This window comes from Harpia harpyja, chromosome 6 (assembly GCF_026419915.1).
Source record: "Harpia harpyja isolate bHarHar1 chromosome 6, bHarHar1 primary haplotype, whole genome shotgun sequence".
Lineage (NCBI taxonomy): Eukaryota > Metazoa > Chordata > Aves > Accipitriformes > Accipitridae > Harpia > Harpia harpyja.
Window position 1 is genome coordinate 3,736,885 of NC_068945.1, and position 25,141 is coordinate 3,762,025.

The 25,141-nt window shown below is 38.5% G+C and overlaps 1 protein-coding gene across 4 annotated transcripts in view; it reads left to right on the top strand.

Moving 5' to 3' along the window:
- The first annotated feature begins 3,200 nt into the window (after positions 1 to 3,200).
- Positions 3,201 to 25,141, top strand: part of PPARA (peroxisome proliferator activated receptor alpha) — a 43,964-nt gene continuing 22,023 nt past the window's right edge. The window contains exons 1-3 of one of the 4 annotated variants that reach the window (XM_052788764.1): positions 3,201 to 3,268; positions 3,764 to 3,964; positions 6,380 to 6,506. The gene's annotated coding sequence lies outside the window, so the exon portion shown is untranslated. Of the gene's footprint in view, positions 3,269 to 3,346; positions 3,520 to 3,763; positions 3,965 to 6,379; positions 6,507 to 25,141 lie in introns of those variants that run through there. The other 3 variants (XM_052788766.1, XM_052788763.1, XM_052788765.1) reach the window with 3 other exon arrangements.

The following is a 25,141-nucleotide window of genomic DNA, read 5'->3' on the forward strand; positions in this document are numbered from 1 at the left end:
TGTTGGCTTTGACTTATTTTGACCAGGCACAAAAGGGCAGGATTCAGCATGCACAAAATTATAAGCAAAAGTCTTAAATTACTCTCGAATAATTTTCTATACTTCTGTTAGTGACCTCTGTTCATAAAACTTGTTGTCTTTTGACAGTCTGGCCACTTCTATTCTTTTAAGAAGAGTAAATCGATAATATTAAAATAATTTTCATTTAGTATATGTTAGTTCAGTAGAACTTCAGTAGTCACACAAAGAGAAACAGAACCATATGTATACTATTTCAGCTTATAAAATGCTGGCTACGGTGCTTGGTCTCTGCAGTTCCTGTTCAAATAAATAGCTAAATGGGAAGGCTGTATTTTACTTATTATATCGACTTTGTTAGGGAAGTCTTTCATGATGACCCAGCAAAAATGAGGCACATTGTCTGTTAAAATTTCTATCATCAGATCAGCAAGAGAAACCACAGCAAATATTTGAGCACGGGGTCAGCCCACTTCCTGCATTTTACCCATAGTTGTAGGAGGTGGCGAAGGCACTGCCAATTTTTGCTGGTATAGTCCATTTCCCAGACTTCTGAATGAGTCTGTGCTGGCTTGGATTGGCTCATCTGCTTCCACGGAAGTGTTACGAGAGACTCTATATCTGGCCTTTAAATAAACAGAAAGGCAATTTTGTTTTGCAAATGAAAACATTTTGTGACAGAAATGCTGCGCATGACTGTGGAGACCTCTGACAAAGCCAGCTGGCTACTGGAAAGATGGAAAATCAACGACTGCACAAGTCTGGCTGCTTGTTTCACAACCGTCGAGCTGTTAGGCAATAGTAATATGGTTATTGCATATTAATAGAATATAACACTAATTAAAGCTTATTCCAGCTAAAAGCCTAGTAAATAATCTAATTTCTGATTCTAAAAGCTTGCACATTTAAATAGCTAATGGATGTTTATGATATTTAGTATGTTATTAAGATTTGAACTGCGATACAAATTTACGCAATCCAGTCAGTAATCTACACTTAAAAAGCACTTTCGGTACAAAAGAAATCAGTACGGTCTCCTGGGTAAATATTATAAATGCGGGGTACATTCTCCTCCTTCACTACAGATGTCTTCTGCAACACCAGCCATTTTTATGGACAAAATGTACGCAGCTCTTCTCCATGTCTGGGATAACACAGTCGTCTTCACTGACCACACTGTAGACGGAGGTTGCTAGGAGTTTGGTTATCAGGAAGTGTGGGATGGGGAGCCCACAGCTCATAAACAGGAAACAGCCCACAACTCATTTTAAATTCCAATAAATATTTTGTGTTTTTACTGCCTTTGGGACAGTGTTAGTGTGCGAGCCAGGACAAGATGTATGAAACATCTATTTGCCCCTCAGAAAAGCTAGCCGAGCTCGACTGCTAGGATAAAGCCTAGACAGCCTGGCATGCCTGTCACTGGCAACAACGAAGCCCTGATGTGGTGAATCCCTCAAAATGTGTGAATTCCCAAGGCAAAAGCCTGCAAGCGTACCAATATCTTACTTTTGAGAATTGTACTGCAGCGCTTGTATAATGTGACCTCCGGGACAAGCAATACAAGCACATGTGCAAAGAGACTTCCTAAATCCAGTCTGAAAGTTCAATATGGAAACTCAAACACAAGTGTCCTCACTCTCCACAGCTTCCTTGACAAACAAGAGGCAAAACAGGTTTAATTGCTGATCACATCCCCAGAGAAAACCAATATGTATTTGTCACTGCACAGAAGCTTATTCTGTTTGGGTATGTTTGGGGTGGGGGGAGAAAGAAAGAAAGAAAACCAAACTGAATGAAAAGCTCATCTGCTCAGATAACATCTTTTATGGAAATAGTCCCTGATCTTTGTTGTCAGCTGAGCTCTGTTATACACAGGCTGTGAGGAAATAGGTAGGTATTAAAATTGGGAATTAACTTTCTAAATCAGCCGATTCTTGCAGCACTGGGTGTTGGCCTGGCTCGGGTCAGACCTTGAAGCAGCACTACCTATTGAAAAGTCGGGCTGTGACCGGAACTGGCTTGAAATAGTCTGAAAAAGCCTTAAATTACTGTGAACGTGAGGGCTTTCACTAGCTTCTGTTTTCTGCCGTTAATACTGCTTTTTATTGGTTCACATTGAGGCACGCTTTCTGGTGGTTTTTCAGCCTCTACTGTTGCTGTTGTTCCTGTATGGAGTGCTGTGGTGTCCAGGTCCACATGCTTAACCCAAAGGTTGAGAAACGTATGGCGTTAAATATGGTGCTCACAGCAGTAGGGGCTGACCCTCCAGGACAGCCTTCTCCTTCCTTCCCTTCCGGGCCTGTCTTTCTGAACTGCCACAAACTAGGTTTCCATTGAGTAAAAATAAGCAGAAGCTGCACATGTGTTTGTGCTTGGTACATATAAAATAACATCTGAAATAGGTCGTGGTGGTTTCTCTTCCTGTCACCCGTGTTATTGACTACTCGGGTCAGTAATAAAGTGTTTGTTTGTAGGGTTTCCCCCCCCCAAATGGAGTGGGAGCGTGAAAGTGGAAATGCAATTATACGATTAAAAGAGGCTGGTGATATTTTTTTGTACAGCGATGACCACAACCATGGGGATCATCAAGAAATGTAATATACACGAACCACGGGGATCATCAAGAAATGTAATATACACGAAGCAGCCAAAGAGCAGAAATGGAGGTAGGGGAGAAGCTGACCCCCTTTTAAAACTACTGTATTTATGCTTCTGGTTACCTTTCCAAGATTTAAAAGCCTCGGGAAGCCAAAGGTCCGTTACAAAGCCTTCTTCAGGGGTTTTGCTGGGTTTTATTCAGGATTTCGGGCTTTGCTCTGTAGACGTGACCCGCAGTAACATCCCGAACAGCTTTTCTCAGCCGGCCGCACTCCAGGAGAAACCCCCGCTCACAGGGTCCGCCACGGCTCCTCCGCACCATCCCCTCAGGACCCGGGGCTTTGCTCCCCCGTCCCGTCCCCTCACGCCCGGCGGGGCTTTATTCACCCTTGAAACGGAAAGCCTCGCCGCCTCAGTCCAACGGCCGGCACCGGGCTGCCTCCGCGCGCGCCGCCGGTAACGGCAGGGAGGGGGGGGGGGGTGTGGTGTGTGGAGAGGGAGCGCGCGCCCCCGCGCTTGCGCCCGGCCCGCGCCGGTCTCTCCCCTTCCCCAGCCAATGGCGCGCGGCCGTGGCGGGAGGTGTGTGCCACGAGCTCACTTCCGGTACCTGTCACCCTGCCGCCCGGAGTCAGTCAGGCGCAGGACCGGGGTACTTCTCCCCTCCCCTCCCCTGCCCGCCCCTCACCGGCCCCCGCCCCGCCGGCCTGACAGCGCCGGGCGGCTGTTGCCCCCCGTGGCCGAGGCTGGCGGCGAGTAGAGCTCGGCGCCCCGCGGGGCCGACGGCGGAGCGCAGCCGGGGACGCGGCGGTGCTTGCCCGACCCGGACCCGGACCCGGACCCGCTGCGCCCACGGGCGCCGAGCGGCCTCTTCGCCTGCCCGCGGGCCGGCAGTAATGCACGGTATTGCCTCAGGGGCGACCCGACCCCGTCCCCTGCGGTGCGGAGGCTGCCTGTGTCCCGGCTGGGGCTCCGGGGACCGATGGGGGGGGGGAGGCGGTGGGAGCGCGGCCGGGTGACGCCCCCGCCTCGCTAACGCGGTGGCGGTTTTCCTAACGACCTGTCCTCTTTCTTCCTCTCCTCCCCCTCTCTTTCTATTTATTTTTATTATTTATTTATCTATTTATCTCGTCGCCGCGTTTTGAAGCCCTCTGCGAAACTCCGGCGGTGGCAAAGGCGAGGAGAAGGAGTTAGCTGGCCTGGGGAGATGCTGTAGCTGTTCCTGCTGCTGCCCTCGGGCTTCGCGCCAGCTGCCCCGCCGTCCGGGGACCGCGGTGTGCGGCAGCCCGGGGTCAGAGGGGCTAAAGGACGAGCGAGAGCCGGCCCTGGCAGAGGCTGGCGTTTGTAGGTAAAAAGCGATCTTGGAAACCTTGTGGGGAGACCTCAGGGTGCTGGGGGGGGGGGGGGGGGGGAACAGAGGAGAAGACGATGTCCTGTGAGGTAAGGTGCTGTTTTGCAGCTGTCGTGTCTCTTAAACACAGCACATGTGAATTGTCCTTAACCTGGTTTGAGAAAGGAACCTGGGCGCTAGGCAGAAAGTACGTGCTTGGAGGTTATCTTTATTGGCTTGGCTTGGTCAGGCAGGTTGTGCTTTTACCAGTCGGTTGGTCAGAGGAGAGTCCTGTATCCTTGGAGTGAGGAGTGGGTCAGTGGGAGCTCCCCCTGTGTTTGCTTTTGTGGTTTGATGAGAAAAACATGTTCTTGATTGTCCCTACTGGGCTGTCCAAAAGCAAGTGAAAAAGAGAGCATTCAAAAAGTAATGGGAAGGAGTGCTAAAAGGTACTGCCTTGTATTCCTCTTAAGATCAGCGTAGCCTCACTGACACAAGTAGCTGTTCCTAAGCTCTCTGGTGGAAGAAGCGTGAGTACAGGATTCGTCAGACAGGATTATCTGCAATAATGGTGTTTGGCACTTTGGTGGCATTGGAAGCCTTAGTAGTACTGCACAAATAAAGACGTTGCATAAGTTTTGTTGGGAAGGAAAGTTTTAATCAAACTGTACGTGTATTATAGAACATGCACAGACTTTCTTGTTGGCATCTAGCACTGATTACTGGGTTGAAATCCGCGTGGTCTTTGCAGATAGCAAAACTGATACGCTGTAAAAAGTGTTTCCTTCATAAATTCAGAATCACTGGCTCAATATTGAGGCTACCTGGTCTCATGCTGAAACTGACGGCAGTTGTGGTGCATGTGATGTGGTCACAAGTCTACTCAAAGCTAAACCAGTATCATAACCTTTGTTATTTGGCGTGAGCTATCAAGCAGCCATTGGCTCTTAGTTACTTGTAGTGGCAACTTTTTGGGATTTTAAGTAGGGCAATGTAGTGTTTCAGAAGGATGAGAGTGTGCGCAGACCTTATCAGAGGTTTGTAGAACTGCGTAGCCAGCACGCTCCCTTTCTTTTCCCATGTTTGGAAGGAACATTTGGCATAGTCCAAAAAAAAGTTCTTATCAATCTGCTGATGCCTTATATTGACTGTCATCCTCTACAATCAGGTGGCATAGGGAGTTTTGGCTACCTATTACAAACCTGTACGTCCTGAAAACCTTGTGGTTTTCTTACTTGCTTTTCAGTCATTCTTTAATGTCTTCATTTTCTATTCATACCCCGCAATACTGTAGTCTTCTTAAAGGGCATTATGAATTTTAAACCGTGGAGAAAGGGTTGCATTTCAGTTGTGATTTTGTGCTGTTATGCTTTTAATATGTGTTGAGTGTTATAAAAATATTAGAGAAGATAATGACCTACAGGAGAGTAGGTTACATGGCCTAGGATATTAATCTTGTTCTAGAAAATAGATTATAGTGCTCACTGTTGACCCAAAGTGGTCAAGGAGGGCAATGTAAATTTTCTTAGTTTTTTTTTTAGAAGCAGCTCTTACTTCAAAATTGCAAATAGCACTATTTTTCTCTTTACTTTGCATTAGCTTACCTTCTAAGATTTGAGTTCTGAGTTCTGTTTCTTTTGCACGTGGCATATTTATTGCAAGGCGGAAAAAAGAGAACACCATACTTGTCTTGGAAAATAAATGAAGTTGAATTCATATTTATTATAAATACAAACATATTTTCTTACAGCATTTTTGAATTTTAACATTTTTAATTTAATCTGACAGCTTTTGCAAAATCTCTCTGAATCTTTAACTTGTTTGGTTTTTAGTTGAGTGGACAGGGGAGTCAATTTAATCAAACCATTAGCTATGTATGCTTTTTTTTTTTTTTAACAAGCCTTATAAAGTATATAAAAGTAAAATCTCTACCTTTGGGGTATAAATGGTACTTAAAAGGCCAATTGCAAAGACATCTTGTGGCGCATGTGTGTATGCACCTTGCAAACTGTAACTACTCTAACAGTTTGTCCACATAAAGACTCGGACATTTGGGAGAATGCTCTTTATGAGTAAAAATATTTTGCTTTATAAGAGATAATTAAAATAGCACAAGGCTTTCACTGTAGTGGTCTTAGTTGAGTGCTCTTGAATTTTTCTAGTATGAAGAAAAAAGATCAGAATGATACTGGGGTGTACCAGTTACATACCCTAGTTAGCTAGATGTCAGTGTAGTCCTGCTGTAAAACTGGGTGTTGTATTAAAAGCCTCAGTCATTAAAAAAATAATTATAGCCCAAGTGAAATGACAGTGTTTTTTTCTGAAGAAGCTTAAAGAAATATGAAAAAGCATTGTATTACATGATATCAATATAAAATTAGAATAGTAAGCTTTGGGAAATTTGTTGATTTTTTTTTTTTTTTTTTTTTAAAGAAAGAATGTCAGCAGCTTTTTATTAATGAAGCACTACTTGTTATGGCCAATGTGCACATGAAATGGAAAGGAAACAGATTCCAGAAAACAACTTCTGTTTCAACATTGCAAGATGCAGCACGAAGTGGTGAGTATATGCATGGACTGGGAGCTATCTTGGCATCATTTTTGAACAACTAGATAAGAAAAAAACATTTGAAGCAGAATTTCTGTAAAGAGTGATTAATGTATAGGAATGTATATCTGGCAAGGAAAGAAATCTGAGCAAGTAGTGCCAACAAATAGTTGATAAATTGAAAATACTAGCACAGTCAGGAGAACAGAGTAAGTAAAATTTCCTCATGTTCTGATATCTACTGCTGCGTTAGACTTTTGCGTAAAAGTTGTATAAAGATGTTATTCAGCAGAATTCTGAATTCTTAATATTTTAGGAGTGCTCAGCATTTCACATTAAATATTGAATGACTTCTTACGAAGTAGAATGCTGAATATTCACCGAATGAAAAAGTACTTATCCAGTAAGGTTAGGCTCTAAATCATCCCTATCCTCAGCGTAAAACTAAAATCTCTCAATCTTAAAGAGTGTGATATGTGGCATGTTTTAAAAACATTAAACTGATATGAGGAGATTGTTGTGTGACCAGATTGCATGTGGAATTGAGATGTTGCCAAATCTGATTCCACTTCCTCATACCAGTTCTCATAGTTTCTGCTTATGAAACAATATTTATTTATAAGTGCATTGCATGTGTCTTTTAAGTATCTAGGAAGTATAATTTCTGTGTCCAGTGAAGGGCTTCTTGTGTACAGATTAATACAAATTATAAAATACAATTCATTGGTATTCTAATCCTGACTGAGGCTTGAGTTGTTATATGACTGGTTTATGTGGTTGTTTGCTGTGTTTTAAAATGCTGTAAGCATACACTGTAGAAATTTTTTTTACTTTGCAGATTGAAAGATGAGAACTACCAAACAGGCATAGTTTGTTCTGTGGTACTATATTAATCTAAATTTATTGTTTTAAGTTAAGTTGTCTCATGCCTGTGGAAACACTAACAGTACGAGATAGATTCGCAAGCATTTGGCAAATTACCTATCCCTTTCTAGAAATGCTGATATACTATCATGGCTTTTAAAAAATGTATAAACTAAGAAATTATTCATTTAATCTTTCCAAATAGTAAAAGAAACTTGTTCAAAGATGTGTCTGCCTTGAGGAACTCAGAGTAGTTAGCAGCTACTGCAGTTGTAAGGTTCTTTGGCATTTGTTTCCAGGCAGCTGAAATACATGTGAAAGTGAGTTAGTCCAATATTTTTGTGTTTCATATTTTCGTATCTCATTAGTCTATATTCAGTTTGTTGATAAGTATGTAAAAGGAAACCAGAGCTGCTGTTCGGTGTGCAAATTAACTGCTGGTTGAGTAACTTCTTACTCATCTATGAGTGTATAATATCCTGGAGCTGAGAGCATTTATTGTTGTGAATAATTCAGAGTTTGATGTGTTTTGCATGGAAAAATGGTACCACAATCCATCCTAATCTTACTTAGATTTAACAAAAACATGGATCATTTGAAACTATTATACAGCCTATGATTAAGTTTTGGAGGCAGGGCTTACTGTCTTATTGTATGTATCCATGCATCCAGCACAGGTATGCTGTCTGAGTAAGTTCTGTTATCTGCATATAGACTTGTATTACCATTCATTTTTTGTTACACAAATAAGAGTGCTACATGCCTGTTTTGTTTTAAATAATTATTTACTGGAAATGCTCAATACAACAATTCACAGAAGAAAGCACTGCATTTAAACCAGAATATGAATGTTCAGATGGTAAGAAAAACTTTTGTTTATTTGAAAATGAAGACTTGAATTACTGTTGACATTTCCTAGCCTCCTGTTAGTGTTACTGCTTCAGCAAGGAAGTTATAAAGTACATGGCATTGGAGTCATAGTGCAGGTTCATATTAAACAAAACCAAACCTTCTTGCATCTTTATTCAACATGTATGGAAAATGTTCCCTGGAGTAGTAAGGCTGAAGAATATAATACAGAACCATTTGGATTTGAAGGCGAGGAATAGGGAGAAGGTGGGTGTTGCGTCAACAGGCTGCTTTGGAGACTCCTGGATTTATTAGCAGGCAGTGCTTGATGGCATTCTTTACAGTAGGGCTGATGAATACTCTATTACACTGGTCGATAAATTCACCCACTCTGATGTTAAAATAAAATAAAATTAATTGCAGCCAGCAGGTTATAGTGAATATTGTTGGCTTATTGGCAATTTGCAGGGGAAGATTACAAGAACTATGCATTGCTAGCATAAAAATTATGTTTCTAATAGAGGCTGGAATTAGATTCTTGATGAAGGTTAGGAGTCCTAAGAATAATTTTAAAAAGTAGCCAATGCAAGTATGCACAGAATATTGGACACTGAAGTTTATTCAGCAAAGTTGAAAATGGTTAAGTGTGGGTTTTCAAATCTTTTTTCTTAGTCTGTAGGTAAATGTTCAGTTTGGAGTAAGTGTGCTGCATTGTGAGGGAGTTTTGAGTGGGTTTTTTGTCAGTGTAAGATGCTGTATGGATGTAGTTTCACTATGAGAGAGCTATGTAAACAGGAGAATGTTCTGTCTGTGGTCGTTTCTGACCAGTTGGTTGTTGGAAAATTTGCTCTGTGAGCATAAGGTAGACTTAGGTTGTTATGCTGTATATATGTGAAATTTAAAAATGGTGTAATGTGTTTATTCATATTCCACATAGCTGCCCACAGAGAAGAGCACATAAGAAATCTGGACTGGTTTTTTACCTCTGAAATTAATTCTTTTATATAAAATTTATTTATCCTTATCCACCTCAGGACAAAAGAGTGCTGTATGCAGTTAAGCAGTCTAGTCTGATTAGAATCAAATCAGGTGGCAGCTTCAGTATATATGTAACTAAGAGACAAACAGCACAGGATACTGCTTTTGAAAAAAGCAGCAGCTGTACATTTTGTGTACTGTGCTTCCATAGAGAAGTAACTGTACATAAATAGGCTAATATTTTCAAACAGCTGTCAAACGTTCAACTTAAATGTGTGTTTTGGGCACCTGATCTTCAGCATACTGAGCTGCCATAATTCTAACTAAATTTACAAGGAGTTGCGTTTTCTCAAGATGATAAATCCTGTAATAAATCCCATGGAAATGTAATAGTGATTATCCTTTAAGCATATAGAATTGTTCAGTTTGCAGCTATTGTGTTTTATTTCTCTTCTACGTGGCATGCGTGTGCGTGTATAGAGATATATATATGAGTGAACACACAAATATGAAAAAAAAAAAAAAAATAGAATAGGGTGTCCCCTCTCCGTGTTGTTCGTGATAGCCCTGCAAATATAAGGCTTACAGCGAGAGGTGTGGTTACTCAGCATGGCCTGACCTGATCTAGCAACTGTTGTTAAAAGATCGGTCAGGCTCCCTCTTCATGCTTCTTTCCTTTGCTATCATCCATGTGTTTCTACCCTTACTTTTTGCTGCCCCTTTAGTGAGTCTGTTCAGCTATCTCTAGCTATGTTTTTCCTGCATTACATTTCTACTGGCTTAATAAGCTGAATTGTTTCACTGAGGCTATGTCTACACTAGGGAATAAAATACACCGGGGACTGTTCTCTGGACCCGGAACAAAGTGGCAAGATTGCACACACCTAACAGTCTTCCCCCTGAAACAGCATGGTCGCATCCAGACTGCCAGTGGAGAGCAATTTGCTGCTCTGCGTGTGCTGTGCCCTTAACTGTGCCTGTGCATTTGTCTGGGAGAGTGCCAAGTTGGTATGGGCCAAAATGGTGTCAGAGAGGACGCTAACAGCATGGCTCAAGCCTGTGCTCTGGCCCTGTTTTATTTACTATTACAGATGTGGCCAGAGAGGTCAGACAAGTGCGAGAGCCAGCACAGGCGGGATGGAGCTGTGTGGCTGGAAATGAAGAAGGGAGAGGGAAGGTGCAGGGCTGACAATGTCAGGGAGCTACGGAAGGGATATCCTTTTGATGTCAGGGAGCTATTACATTACTTAAGCTGGCTTGCCTAACTGTACCCTTAACAAGTTATGTTATTTTGCAACCAACAACTTCAGTTTGGCTCAGCAGAGGGCTGCGAGTGCTGTCCCCCTATAATTGCTTTCTCAAAAGTCTGATTCAGTCAGCTAAAATGCCTTACAAAGTGAATTAAAACTGGCATATGAAAGTACCTATGTGACTTTTTAAACAGGTTTTCTTATCCTGGCTGTTTCATTGGGCTGTTGTTTTTCTTCCACCTTTCTGTAATTCAGGTGCTTCCTTAGTTAAAAGAAGTGGGGAGGAGAAGTGGGGTGCCAAGCAGGCAGCAATGGTAATACTATTGTTAATATGGGGCTGTTAAACAGGTAAGTAGACACCCTTCATGTCATATGAAGGATGAGCAGAGAGCTTAGATGTCAGGAAAATAATTGGTTATATTTTGACATTTTTTGATCATGCAGGAGTATGAGGCTTGTGATCTCTATACTGTAGCAAGTGACTTGATTTAGAACTGTGAAGTCATGTGTCCCGAGTATATCCTCTATCTGACATGTCAGTAGCTTGGAAGTACAAGTACTTGATGTCCATTTGCCAAAAAATGTGGATTCATTGCATTCATACCTGTTGCCAAGACTCCCGTCAGCAATGCTAATTCAGTGTAAACTTTGTTTTTGTGATACATTTATCACAAAGAAAAACTTTTTAAGGTAGGAATTTCTAAATTACCAGAACAGAACTGAAGGCCTTTTTCTTAAAAAAACAAACAAACAAACCAACAACAAAAAGTGAAAGAATTCTGTTTCACATTCCACTCTGGGTACTCTGAGTTGTGGCATGCCATTAAATCAAAGTTAGTTTATTTTTAGCAGTTTTTATTTATTTAAATGTAATGGCTGAGCAACAAGAGCCTGTTAAAAAAAAAAATACACTGAAGAATAAGTAAACTACACAAATCCAGGTGCTGTTTATAGAAGACATTAGATTTTGTCTACTGGTAGAAGAGTATGAAAGCTAGCCCATTGGTATTACTCAATTAATTTTCAAAAAAAATACTTACAAGCAGAAGGGGCCTAAATCTGTAGTATCTTGTTTGAGGGTCATTTTCTTTTATAGGATATAAACCCTTCTGTTAAGCTGAATTTAGGTTATCAAATATGTCTTGTTATTATGTCTAGGCAAGGGGATAAAGTTTATCAGTGAAATAAACCCACCAAAAATACACAGTGGTGGTGTTCTCTGCTAAGAAGGCGAATTCAGGCTTCTTGAATCTCTTCCAGAAACAGATGTAAATTCCACTGTAGCTTTTCAAATAGTGAATAATCATGGTCTGTTATGTTTGGTGATGAATCATGCAAGGGGTTGCAGATGGTGAGAAGAGTGCAGCTGTGCAGATACTAGAGGGGCGGAGATAGAAGACTAGAGGACCCGAGGGGATGAAGGAGGTGATTTGAGGATGGGTTGACATGGCTTATGAAAGAGAAGGGTAGGACAGCTGAAAGAGTATGGAAGCTGAGTGTGCCAGGGTAAAGCCAAAACTGAAACGGGAGATTTGGGGATGGGGAGAACGATAGAGACTGAAAAGGAGGTATACTTGAGGCAGAAAGATTTTTTTGCTTGTTGTTGATCTTTGAAGCAAAAGTTGCAGCATCAGATACCAAAGTAACTGGACTTTTGTCCCAAGCCAAAACAAGAAGGACACCAAGCTTACACGTGGAAGTTTAAGCTGTAAATGAAAAGAGAAAACTAAAAGGCTTCATGTTCCTTTTAAAGGAATGCTGGTCATAAGTAGGAGAGCTATTGTAGTAACAGATACAGATGCAAAGTTGTGGGGATTTTATTTCAATTGTTCTGAGCAGGACCTGTGTAATGGAACCGGGGTGGCAAAATTTAGGGGTTGGCCAGGTAGAGAAGCTGTGTCTGACTAGGTGTTCTAAAAAAGGGGGATTGCAAGGCCTAGGTTACGGTTGAAGGGCAGGTAAGATTCAAGTGAAGATTTTAATGATCTTAAATCAATATGCTAAAAAGTCCAAACCATCTTTCAACTTTTTGCATTAAGTAATTTTAATTTAAGATATCTTTTTCTTTTTTCTCTCTCTTTTTAGATTAAAAGTATTGTTCCAAAACAATAGCTCTTTATTCAGGAAGAATGTTGCCATTAAGATGTTTGTAAGAGCTAGTATTTTTGCCCACAGCTCAGAAATCCTCAGCCAAAGTGAATATTTAACCACTATTTCAAGGACAGCCAATTATCTTTTTCTTAATAAAGTATGTGATTAGGAGTCAAAGTGAGGGACTCTGGAAAACTGTAGAATACTCCAAGTACTGACATAACTTCAGGCACCCATTGTACTGTTTTTGTGTTCTACACACCTTAGTAAATATAAAGCAAATATTGAAAGCGAACATCCCCCACCCCCCCCAAAAGGGGGGGGCAAAAGTCCAGATCTATCTCGGAAGAGAGTTATGCTCCAAAATTGCTATACTGAAAACCATTTTCAGGATTGTATTCTCATCTCTTTTAGTCTAGTTACCTGAGAAAGTCAGGTATATGCAGTATGGTATGCTGTCCTCTTCCTCTACCCATTAACTTTGAAACTGCAAGTCTTGTCAAATTTGACAGAGGAGTAGTGGTTGCAAAGGCATTAAAGTTCTGTAATTTTTATGAAAATTGGTAACAAGAAAGAAGAAAACACATTATTGACCCTACTGAGGAAATGATGCAATACGAATTCAACAATTATCTGTTCTGTTTGGCCTGTCAATTCCCAATCAGCATAGGAGCACTAGTGAGCCAGTTGCAACATGTAGCTCTGAACCAGCTACAGCGTGTTTGCTGTTTGCATAGTCAGTAGTTCAGGGACGCTGTGTGGGGAGGGGGAGCTGTAAGTGTAGTGACAAGAGGAAAGAGCAGGGTGACATGATAGGACAATGTGGGGTGACAATGGTATGAAAAATTTATGTCTTTGGGAGCAAATCAATAGAAGTCAAAGCTTTTTTTATTTCTTTTCCCCAAAGTTGCCCTTTTCCCAGTGTTTTAATGCTGGTAATAGTAAAAACCGATATGAATTCTATCTTTCAAATCTGAGTACTGTCACAACTTAATGCTGTCAAACTTTTATGTTATTTAAACTCACAAAATTATATACAACTTCAAAAATTTCATTACCAGTCAACAAACTCAAAACTACTTGGTATCTGTAAAATACTAGATTATCTGGCAGAATAATAATATATTATTATTATATATAATATGTGGCCTTGACTTAGGCTGTATTCTGTTGAAGTATTTGTCACAGGAACATTTCTTTGCTCTTCTGTCGAAGAGTAAGCAAGATTGAAATCATACGGGAATAATAAATATGCTCACAGAACAAAAGATTAGTTAATTGGTTTTTATCCTTCATTTTACTATAAATATAAACTTAAGGCAGGTATTTTTATTTATAACACAGCAAGGAGTCTAAGTTCTAAAGAGTATTATGTTACTACCAGTCCTGCCAATAAGGAATTATCGACAATAAATACCAATTGCTATCACACATAAAGATCTGTGGCTATAAAACAAAAGAGATTCTTATATCCTGGTTTATAAGAACACATTTTAAGGTATCCATAGATATACATGAACCCTAAAGATTGTTGAAATATTATCAGGGTTTTAGAAAGCGCATCAAAGTCTTTGCTTGACTCTATAAGTTAGTGACAATTCGTTTTCCTTCCTTTTCATAAATATAGTGTGTCTAAAATTTCACATTTGTTAGTAAGAGTTACTGGACAGCTTTGCTTGTAAATTTATGTCTTTCTGGATAGAATAGAACATATATGTTGTGGTGTGGGGTTTTTTTGCTTTTGTTTTAGGAGGGTTTTTTGTTTGTTTTTTGTTTTTTTTTTAACAAGCATGTGAGCAAGTAAAACTTCTGGGTTAGAGAGGTTTATGTAATAGCACAGTCAATATGTTTAATGGAAAATGGCCAAAAATTTTGCCTGGCACTGCCTCTGTATGTATTAGATTATAATTTTAATTGACAATTTTAGTTGCACAGATGTCTTTAATTTGTTACCCTCTGAAGTTTATTTTTACCATATGTAGTGAAAATGTACTCTGCAGGAGACTTAGCAAGGGGCTTACATTTTATTTACTTCAAAAATTGATTATATTGGAGATAATCATTTAGTCACCACACTAAAATGCAATTTGTATTTGCCTTTTACCCTCAGATATTTTTATTCTTCAACAAATGAAGTCTCTGTAGACTATCAGGGTATAGTTGGAAAATTGTTGAGAAGCCACTTTGCATAATCTGAGACGCCGTGATCACATGTGTAAGGAAACAATCACAACATTCCAATTTGGTCTTGAGGATCTGGTTTCCAGTGAGCAGCATGTTAGGACAGATGTGTAGGCTGTTTGTAAATGCTGTACACATCAGAATCAACTTTGACTTCACCACTCAAACTTATTTTTACATGTTATTTTTAGAAAAGAAATGGATAATGGTTTAAGACATCTGAAATATGTGCATGCAGTTCATAAGACATAGGTTTTGTGGGGTTTTTGGTTTGTTCCTTTTTTAAAAATTCTCTTCATTCTGGGCATACTGTGCAACTAGATTTAGCCTCAAACTGGTCACTGATTTCTGAAGTCAAGGTATCCCTAACTGTTAATCACTTCAAAATCTTGGCTTATGTAATTAGCTTGTCAGACATTTGTAGAGTATTGCAAAACTTAGAAAAAACAGGTGACTTCCAAATAAATGGGTAAGGAGTTTTGGGACACATGGGGAAAGTAAGAGAGCTTTGAGTTCATTACACAGTAATAAAAATATAGCAAATACTCAGATGACACATTTGTGTGAACGTGACCTTGGATCAAATAGCAAATACTGTCATGTTTGTCCGAATGTGACCTTGCATTGGTTCAAATATCAATTATAAATCAAATCCTAGCTTTTAATTTACATATAAAGAAAACATCCTCTTAAATGATGCATCAAATCTTTCTTTCTCAGTAGTTGTGGTCTTCACATCTAAGTGTTCAGCAAACACACAGAGCATCTGTGTGCTATACACTATATTGTTTTAGCTTCATTGCCTACAAGATACTGTCATGAATGATTTAGAATCTCTAAAAGTTTGAAGCACAAATTGCTATGGCTGCTATGATTAACATGTGTAATCATTTGAATGTTGCTCAAGTATGGAATAATTTCAGTGGAATATGACAGTGACTTGAAGAGATATTGACATTGAAACACACTGGATAAAGAGCAAAATGTGGAGATGCTTTGGAGAGAGGAAAAGAAAAAGGGAGAGCGTGTCGCAAGCATAAAGGTATATATAACAGTGAAGTGGGGTTTTTATTAGAAGCTGTGGTGAACTGTAAGTAGTACTTGTGGAACTGTATTTGAACTTGAAAGAGGGCACGTATCAGAGAACCCAGAGTACTCTATAACATAGTGGTTGCTAAGATGTTGCCACGGCTTAGTTTCTTGCAGAAAAAAAAATCCTATTGTTCTTTTGAATCTCTTGTTAATAAAATATACTTGCTTTATTGATCATGGCTCAAAAATACTGGATATTATTAACTCCAGTCTGAATATTTGCTTTGCATGCATTAATAACTAATGTAATAAATTGAATAAACCTCTCTCATACTGTTGTCCAGGCTGATTTTTTTTTTTTAAATGTCATGTTAATAATAGTATGCTTATTCTATAGGTTAAGCTTGTAGTCTATTCTCAACCATGTGTCAGAGCTCATTATTTACTACAAAAGTGGAAACAGAGGCAGGATACATAGAGAAAGAAAAAAAAAATTACAAATTGCCAGTTTTTCAGGATTTCTAGGCATCTTGACAATAAAAGTTGAAGCAAGACTGAAGACTTTAACACAAAGTTTTCCACGTAAGTCTTTGACAGTGCTTGCTTGGTTTAGAGTCAGGAGTCATCTAGACATCAGACTGGATTATAATGTAGTTAAAAAAAAAAAAAAAACACAAACAAACCCAGAACCACAAAAAAAAACAAACAAAAAAACCCCCCAAACCCAACAAAGAAAAGACCCCACCGAAAACACTTGAAGAAAATAGTAAAGTGAAGGAGAACATTGTAGGTTACCAATAAACCTAATATAATATTATATAGTTTGTTAACTAATATTACTGTTGACTGATACTGAAGTTCTGACTGGTCAACTCTTACAAGAATTTAAAGGATTCAGCAGACATAGATTTAAAAGAGGGATTTGAAAGCTTTACTTTGACATATAGGTACTTCTGACTTTTGCTTCAGTTCAGCTTTCATTAGAAAGAAATGCCGGTCTTCCTATTCCCAATTACAGAAACCACCAAAGTATCCACTTTTTGGATATGAAAACTCACATTTAGAGGAGAAAAAAACAAACCAAAAAATCTCAATGTCATATTGGTATTCTATGCAGACTTGAATCTATTTGAGCTTGACATCAGTTCAAGCCAACAACCCAATCTGCACTCTTTTTACTGAAATGAGGTAGGAAAAATAGATTTTTCTTTTATTACCAGGACCTTGCTGCAAATTTGAGTAATGTCACATTTGATGCATCTGATGTCCATTTGTGTGGAAGAAAGCAAGCATGACTTCAGATAGATGTAAACTTGAGGTGATAGGCCTGTAAGTCTTGTCTCTAGAGCCTGAAGGCAAAGGTTGCAAAACCTTTATGTCCCATTGCTGATGAAGTCAAATCTGGCTCCTGTTGTTAAAGGGGTTAGCACTGGCTAATTTAAAGACAGGCTTCAGATCTCATTGTACTGATAACCTAGAACTGTGGTTACATCTTAAGTTGAGCTCTGTCTGCTAAAGGTTGAGTAGTCTAATGTTGTGGATCAAATATGATGAAATATATTTTCTGGTCTAATATAAAGTCAGTGTAAAAGTCATGTATGTAAATGTAAAGTATTCTCAACTGAGTTCCTAGTTACCAAGTTCTTGAGGAGCTTGTTGAATTTAAAATTTCCCATTAGAAAGCCTTTTGATGCTAGAATGTTGTTTTATTCTTCACAAGCAGCCGAAGTCTTTCTTTGAGTTAGATTCTACTCTCAGCTTGAGTTTCCAACTTTGGAATTATGATTTTATTTATTTAATTTATTTATTGGAGCATGTTGTTTCAACTCAGAGTAAATGCCTGTATCTTCCATTTACTGGATTTCTGTGGGAGTTTTACTGCTGGAAGGATGATGAATAACTGTGGGATCTGCATGATCTCCCCAGCCTATATGACAGTTCCATGGCCCTGTCAAAAGATGATACTGCTTAATCTAATAGAGATGCTGTCTGATCTGCAGAGCAGTTTTCAGCTCTCATCAGAGACTTACGAGCCATGGCTGCTTTACTTCAGGCAATGCAAGTGCCTGGTTTAAAGGCCCAGCCTGTTGATATAATCACTGGATTCTTCAGAGGGAATTCAGGCTGCACATAACACATGTATTTGTTGGCTGGGCAGCATGTGTATCCCTCTCCCCAACCACTTATTTCTGCTCCCTCCATTGAGCAAGCACAAATATTTGTAAGGCTTTGCAGTGAACTGGATCAGGGAAATGATCTGATCGAAAAGTACCGCTTTTTAATTTGTAATCGTGGCCTCAAAGATGAGTCATGGCTCTGGAAAGTCCCATTGATTTCTGCTCAACCCAAACACGTAAGTGAGGTGCTTGACATTAGGTTAGATGAATACCCCTCTTATGTCTGTTTGGTGAAAATTAATTTCTGCTTTGTAATTTTTTTCTCCATTAGTAATTGCATCTGTTGTGTGAAAGTGAGAGGGTATGGTATTTGGGATGAATAGTTTAATTACCTCTTGAATAGTTTTGTTGCTGTCCTGTTATTAGTTACTTCTTAAACAGTAATCTTGGCAAAACAATTTTTAGAACTATTTAGAGTATAATGAATGTGTTACGTAATTGAAAGAAAACATTGGAGGAAATCGTGAATATATAATCATGAAGGTATAGAAAGCAGCTGCATAGCTTTAAAGCAGAAATGTTGCATTTAAAAGGGGGATGAGGGGCCCCATTCAGAGACATTTATCTTTCTTTAATATATTCTAGGCAATGAGACTCCACTTCAGCGAGTCAGGACCCATGAAGTAGCTTCTACCCTGTGCCATTAAATCTTGGAAAGAAGCTAGAGGGAGATGCCAACAGGGATTGAAGCTGGCTCAGTAACTGCAAAGTAGTTGAATAATGACTGTTAGCGATTATGTCATTGTTCTCTGTATTTTTTCAGTCTCTGCTTTCCCCCACTTCCTTGGGTGATAAGTTGCTTTTTTGCTGTCTTTGTTTCTCTGTAGGGTCTGCCCAAATTTTCATAGCTGAGCAGTGTTAAGCAATCACTTCAATAAATATTTTGGGCTTTTTGGTCTTTGTAGGTTGTGATATTGGTGGAAATGCTCAATTTTTAACTGTGTCTTTGTATATACTGCAATTATAAGCAATTCAAAGTTCTCTTTCATAAGGAGATATGGTAGCATTTTGTCTAGCAATCCAAGATGACTTTGTAAGTCTTGCCTTTAACTGAGTGTTTTTATAATCATACAGATTGAGGTTTTAGATTTTTGCTTGGGAGGGACATAAATGTTAAACAGATGTTCATAGAGCCTTAAATTTCTATTAATGCAGATTCTGCATTATGGCTGCTTGGCACTTGAATAATATGTAAGGAACCTTTCATGTTTAGTATGGCTACCTCCTCTTTGACAACCCTTGTTTGTTTTCTCTACAGAATTTGTATCCTGATTTTATGCTTTTCTGTTGGTAATACTCTTCTTGCCACATTACAGGTGTTGCTTATGTTTGTATCTCCTTACATATGTTTTTACTTTTAAAAGTGATTTGCACCAGGAAAAGTGTGGATTTGTAACACTGACTTGTAAATTACATTTTTTTAAATTTTATTAAGTCATTTCCTTATTTTTTCGAAGTAAAAATAACTGAACAACTAACAAAACAGTGACATTCTAAGAACTGCGATTTTTGTTAAACTAGTGGGAACCTGCATGCCAAATATCATGTATATTGCAGGATACAAGAGTTTCTGGCAACATCACCATACCTTTCTATGCATCTGGAAAATATCTGTTCTGCATATGCCACAAAATAAACTTAATTTTAAAATCTCGACACTTTGCCTAAATAAGCCACATTGGCATTATCATTACATTTTCTTAGACTCGTGGTGGGCTAATAGGAGTTGGTGCTGCAACATAGAAGAATCGTATATGCTCCTGACAGTCTGACAGAGTACATCTAGTTGAAGAATAGTTCTGCTTAGTGTTAATGTACATATAGTCCATTGCTTGTGTGGTACTGTTCCTGCCTGACCTGTCATTAATCAGCACTGCTCTTGTGTGCATCTTCTTACTGCTGACAGCATGTTAATTCATCTGGTTTAGTCCTGTCTTTGAAAGTACTTGCTTATGGTGTTGGCTAATTACTTGTATGGAAAAGTTGATAAAAATTGTTAATTTTCAATATGAAAATCTTGCCTTTCCTCTCTCTTTTTGGATCATGTATTTTAAAATCCAACAGGAGAGAAAGTCCTGGGACCAAAGAAATGCTGTTGCCTGGCTCAGTAAGTTCTGCTTGGGTTTGGCTGAGTAATGCAAAACCAAAAAAATATTCCCATATTGTTTTCACCACTTTTAATAGCAACCAGCAAAATATTTGCAGTGTTTCAAAGCTTTATCAACTCTTCCCGTGTGAGATCAGAAGTGTGTTATCTCTGCATCTTCTGATGCAATTAGAGAACTGTGTTCAGGGAAGGAATGTAAAACTCATCATGGTCCCCACTTTCTGAAGCCAGTGGACTTGCCTCTGTGGCCTTTATTCTTCCTTCAGGAAATTCTCTAGTGTTCCTCCAGTGCTGCAAGTACTTACAGATCAGAGAAACAGGATTGTCTTTTCTCCCTTTTTGCTTAGACAAAGAATGTTCTTCCTTTTTGACGAACCAATAAATTAACAGCTTTTTTCCTGCTGCAGACTAATACAAGCAAAGTTGCCTTACAAGCTGTGTAATTCCACTTCTGTTTAATGCACTGCCTAATTATAATGGGAGTGATTTGGGGAAAGAAGAACATCGAGCAGTATATAGGTACATTCCACCACAGTGCATAAAAAAATAAGGTAGCATAATCAAGGTTGCATAGAATTTTTCATTACATAACTTTTAAGAGTTTAACTTTGCAATTTTAGTATCATTCTTCAAAATTAGGGTATGTGAATTTTGATTTGTTTAAAAGGCAAGTATGCTTATAAGTTGCATATGATATCTTGGAGTACAACTGTGTAGAGGGAAAAAATAGAGTTTTTCTGTTTTGGTTTTTTTTTGGGGGGGTGCAACTGGCAGTCTTGTTGAAGAGGTGGCTCATGAAAATTTTTCAACTCATGCGTAGTAAATTCTCTTTGTCTTAGGTTCTTAATACTTTGTAAAATACAAAATATTACTAGTATGTAAGGTTAAAAAGTATGAAAACTGAATCAAATGTCACAGGATAGAGGAGACAACATGCATCCTTTCCGAGATAGGAGACTGGACTTCATATTTTAGGTGCCAAATTTTATTTTCAGTTAGTTGTATTTTCAGTTGTTTATGTGTTGAGTCAGGGTATTGGAGATATCCTGTAGCTTACATATTTCAGGTTCTTCCTATACACCCAAGTTTTCTAAAAGAATCTACTGCACCTGGTAGTTTTAAATGTGCTGTGTTCAGCCACAATGTTCTCAAAGTGACCTAGAGGTAATGATTGTTTCAACTTTAACCTTGATATTTGCAAGCAAGCCCTTTACACGATCAATTTGTTTATGCAGTAAATCCAGACTTTGGTACTGCTTCTCAGAGACCTTTGCATCTGAGACCTGTTTCCTTACAGGGATTATCCCTAGTGTGGCCAGTATGAAATGTGGAAGGGCCAGGGGTTTAGTCTCCCACCATCCCATTCCAAAAATGAGGCAAATAACCAATTGTGGCGTGCTTAGGTATTTTTCTTTGATAATCTGACTGCGATTTCTTTAAGACCTGTTCAAGTTTATAGGTAAGTTACTCATTGGGCATTTGCAGTGTGGTGGAGGGAAAAGAGGACTTCTGAAAATAGGCATATTTTAGAGATAACAGGCTGTGAGAGAGCACCAGTAAAACCTGTTTATCCCTAAAACCATAATTACATGAAATTGTGTTCTTATTTTTCTATGTCATACTCTCTTGTTTTCAGTTTACTTTGCGTGTGTTTGCATGTAGGTGTAGGAAAGGGGGCATGGAGACTAAAATATTGTATGGGAAACTGAGAAAATCCTCTGCCAATGTCTTTGTGGCACAGAATTTTTCTAAAGCCTTAAAAGTAAGAAGAAATGTTGGCTTATGCAGATGCTTGAGTGGAATCATCATGCTGCAGCTACCACATCTACTGTTGTAACATGTACAGCTTTTTTGTAAAGCAAAATACTCTCTGTGAATATTACTTAAAGGAACTTCATACTTATTACCCTTTCTATTTTAGAAGCTTTATATTCATAGAAGCAAGGATCAATGCATATTAAGTGAAACCTGCCAGTGAAAGCATATGCATGTGTATACACGCACAAAATACAGAGAAGACAGAAGGCAAATGGTTTATTGCATGAATACTTAGACATTTTACTTCAAGGTTTTCTGTGCTTATGAAAAAAAAAATTAAAGATAACTTTTCCAGTAATGAAAATATTAGTATATTTTGACAGTGTTCAGAAATGGTTATGTAATGGCTATGCTTGCTAAGGTAGCTAGTTAATCACTGACAAGAGCCGTAATTATTAAGCAGCTATAATTTACTAGTAGTGTTTGAAAGTACAAAAGGGTATGTAATTTAATAGTTAAAACAATAAGCGCTTCATTTATGTTTCACTAGCTGTTAGGCTGTTCTTATATAAATTCAGCTAAAAAGGCTGCTGATTTTTAAATACTTACTGTAAAAGTGGAAAAGTATGGTGCAACTTGGGCAATAGCAGGCATGCTGCTGAAAGAGCTGTTGCCATGTTCAGAGTTCAGCTATCAAGCCTTTCCTTTGCTTTCCTGTGAAACAACGCCTATTTTGTTTCAAGGTAGACTTCAGTGTTCACTTAATCTTTTAAAAATACTTGTGCTGGACAAAGAAGTGATGCTTGGAGAGATGTACGTGATTCAGTAGTGAACTTGAAGTAATGCTGGGTATATGGAGCCTAGTGCCTCCTGGAACTTCCCCAGCTATCCTGGGGCAGGGTACTTGTGCTACCTATCTGCAGAGGAATATAATGTTTCTGTGCCGTGAAAACTGTTTTAGCCTGGGAGAACTTCATGAAGAGCACACTGGAGGAGCAGTGCTGATCATATGCTCTGCCATTCCTTTCTTCCTTTTTTGTTGATGGTTCCTTATGGAGACAAATTTGGTAGCTGCCTTTGGATTGCCGGAGAACAGTTGTTATTATTCTTGGCTATCATTACAAACACAATGTACATCAAGGTTTCTTTACTCTTTTGCCTCACCACAAAATAGCCATGTCACAGGGATAGCAATTTAACATTGTTTTCAGAAATAAAATAAAGCGATTTCTCATTTCTCAACTGGAGTATATTATCTTCCAGTTATATCAGGGATATCAGGTGCATAGTGTAATGTTTTGGACTCTGTTGGATAACTAGCTCCAGGTGTTACTGAGCTGGTTCATGCTGCCTCAACAGAGAAACTGTGCAAAGATATTCAAGATTGAAGGTATTGGCAGAGAATAACCCATGATGTTAACCAAAAATGTTTTCAGTTGATTCTTTGTCTTTCATATTTTGTGAAAGTAATGTTTTGTAAGGCACTGCATCTGCAAAATTACTCTGCATCTTGAGTCTTCATGAGGCTGGAAGTGTTGTTCTGAATACATCCAGGTGGTTTAGCAATAAAATCTTTGTCAGATAATCTACAATGATCTGTGCTGTTTTCCTGTAGTAGGTGACCATAGATTCCTAAAGCATTAGGGTAATTTTTTAATATTTTTTTTTAAGTAGTCTTTTATTTAGAGTCCTCATTCATATAATTTCTGATTTTTTTTTTCTTCAGTGACTATGGTCATGTATGTCACAATCATTTTAATCTCTATTTTATGTCTTCTGACAGGCTTATGAGTATCACATTTCTTAATATTTGGTCAGGTTACAAGCCGGTAGCATTTATAAGAGAAACAAAGGTGGTTCTTGGAGACAGGACAACTGTTGAGCTTTAAAAGAAAGTGACAATTGGAATTTGTTTTACTAAAGAGTTTCAGATTATGGAAATTTGGCAGGGACTATAACTGATAGCAATTACACTTCAGTCCTCTATGGCAAAGGAGTTATTTTGTTTCAGTTTTCCAATATAATGTTCTGTTACATTGTAACATAATTAGGGATCACAATCAGATTGCTTGGATGCTCTTAAAATAAAAGCTGTGCCAGCCCTTCAACTGATCCCTTCAGAAAGAAGTTGAGATGTGGATGAAAACTCTTGTATTGCTTATAAATATTCTATTACAGTGCTGGCAATCTGGTGCAATGTCCTAATGAGTATTTAATGTATCAAATTGGATAACTTAATTTGACAGTTATTTTTAAATACAGCCAAGCTGTGCATAGTGATAGAGTAGCAATGTGACACGTCCAAGTAAAATCAACAGTAACATACCTGTTGTCTTGTAACTGGTGTTAGAAATTGTGGATAAATTCCCATTCTTAGTCTCCTGGATATTCTTATTTGTGATATAGAACATATTTTCCTTTTCTAGTTAAAACTATCCTGTTTTGAAGAAATTGGGCAAATGGATCATTACGAATGTCCTTGTCTGTTTTTTTTCCTGCTCGGGAAGGGAGAGTAGAATTCTATCTCATTTGGTTTATAACATCAGAAATTTAGAGAGATGATTCTTATAATTTGTGATTCCTTTCAGTCTTCAGCCTTCAGAACTGACTATTGTATTTGGCTTGGTTTTAATAGTCGAAATACAATGAACCTTCTGAAAACTTTACCATCTCAGTTATGCTGGACAGATCCTGAAATCTTCAGTGTTTACCTTCATAAAGAACTCCATTTTAGTGTGTGAACTGAGTAAAATGAGTAGAAGCTCTGGATTTTGCTGTGTGTTTGTGTCTGCTACTCCTTTAGTTCTATCCTTCCAGGTATCTGGTAAAGTATAGCACTGGGGGGGGGGGGGGAATCTGTATCTTTGCTCTACAATGGTATTTGAGTTGGAAAAAATGTGTCACAAGCTAAATACTGTAACTATTCTTTTCACGAATTGCAGGAAAAAGAATCTAACTAGACACTGTTTAAGTAACCTCTTTTTTTAGCCTCAAAATAGTTTCTTTCAAAAACAGGTACAATGATGCACAGAGCTGTAATGAATTGCCCAAGGATATATAAAACATACTGTTTTGTTCTAATCATCAGAGTTTATGATTACACAATTTCAATCTCTCCTTGTACCTGAGGGTTTAACATTTTTATGTCTATTCACTTGGCTAAAACTGAATAATGGGTACATAGGATGTACCACTACAGCCATTTGGTATCACAATTAAAAAATGCGGATACTCTGAAAATCAAAGGAAAGTTTTGCCAAGTCTAATGTATATACATTAAATAACATTGATTGGCTGGAAGGATGCAAATTGTGGAATAGCAAGCCTTATGCAATACAGATTTTTTATTTTTAAAATTGT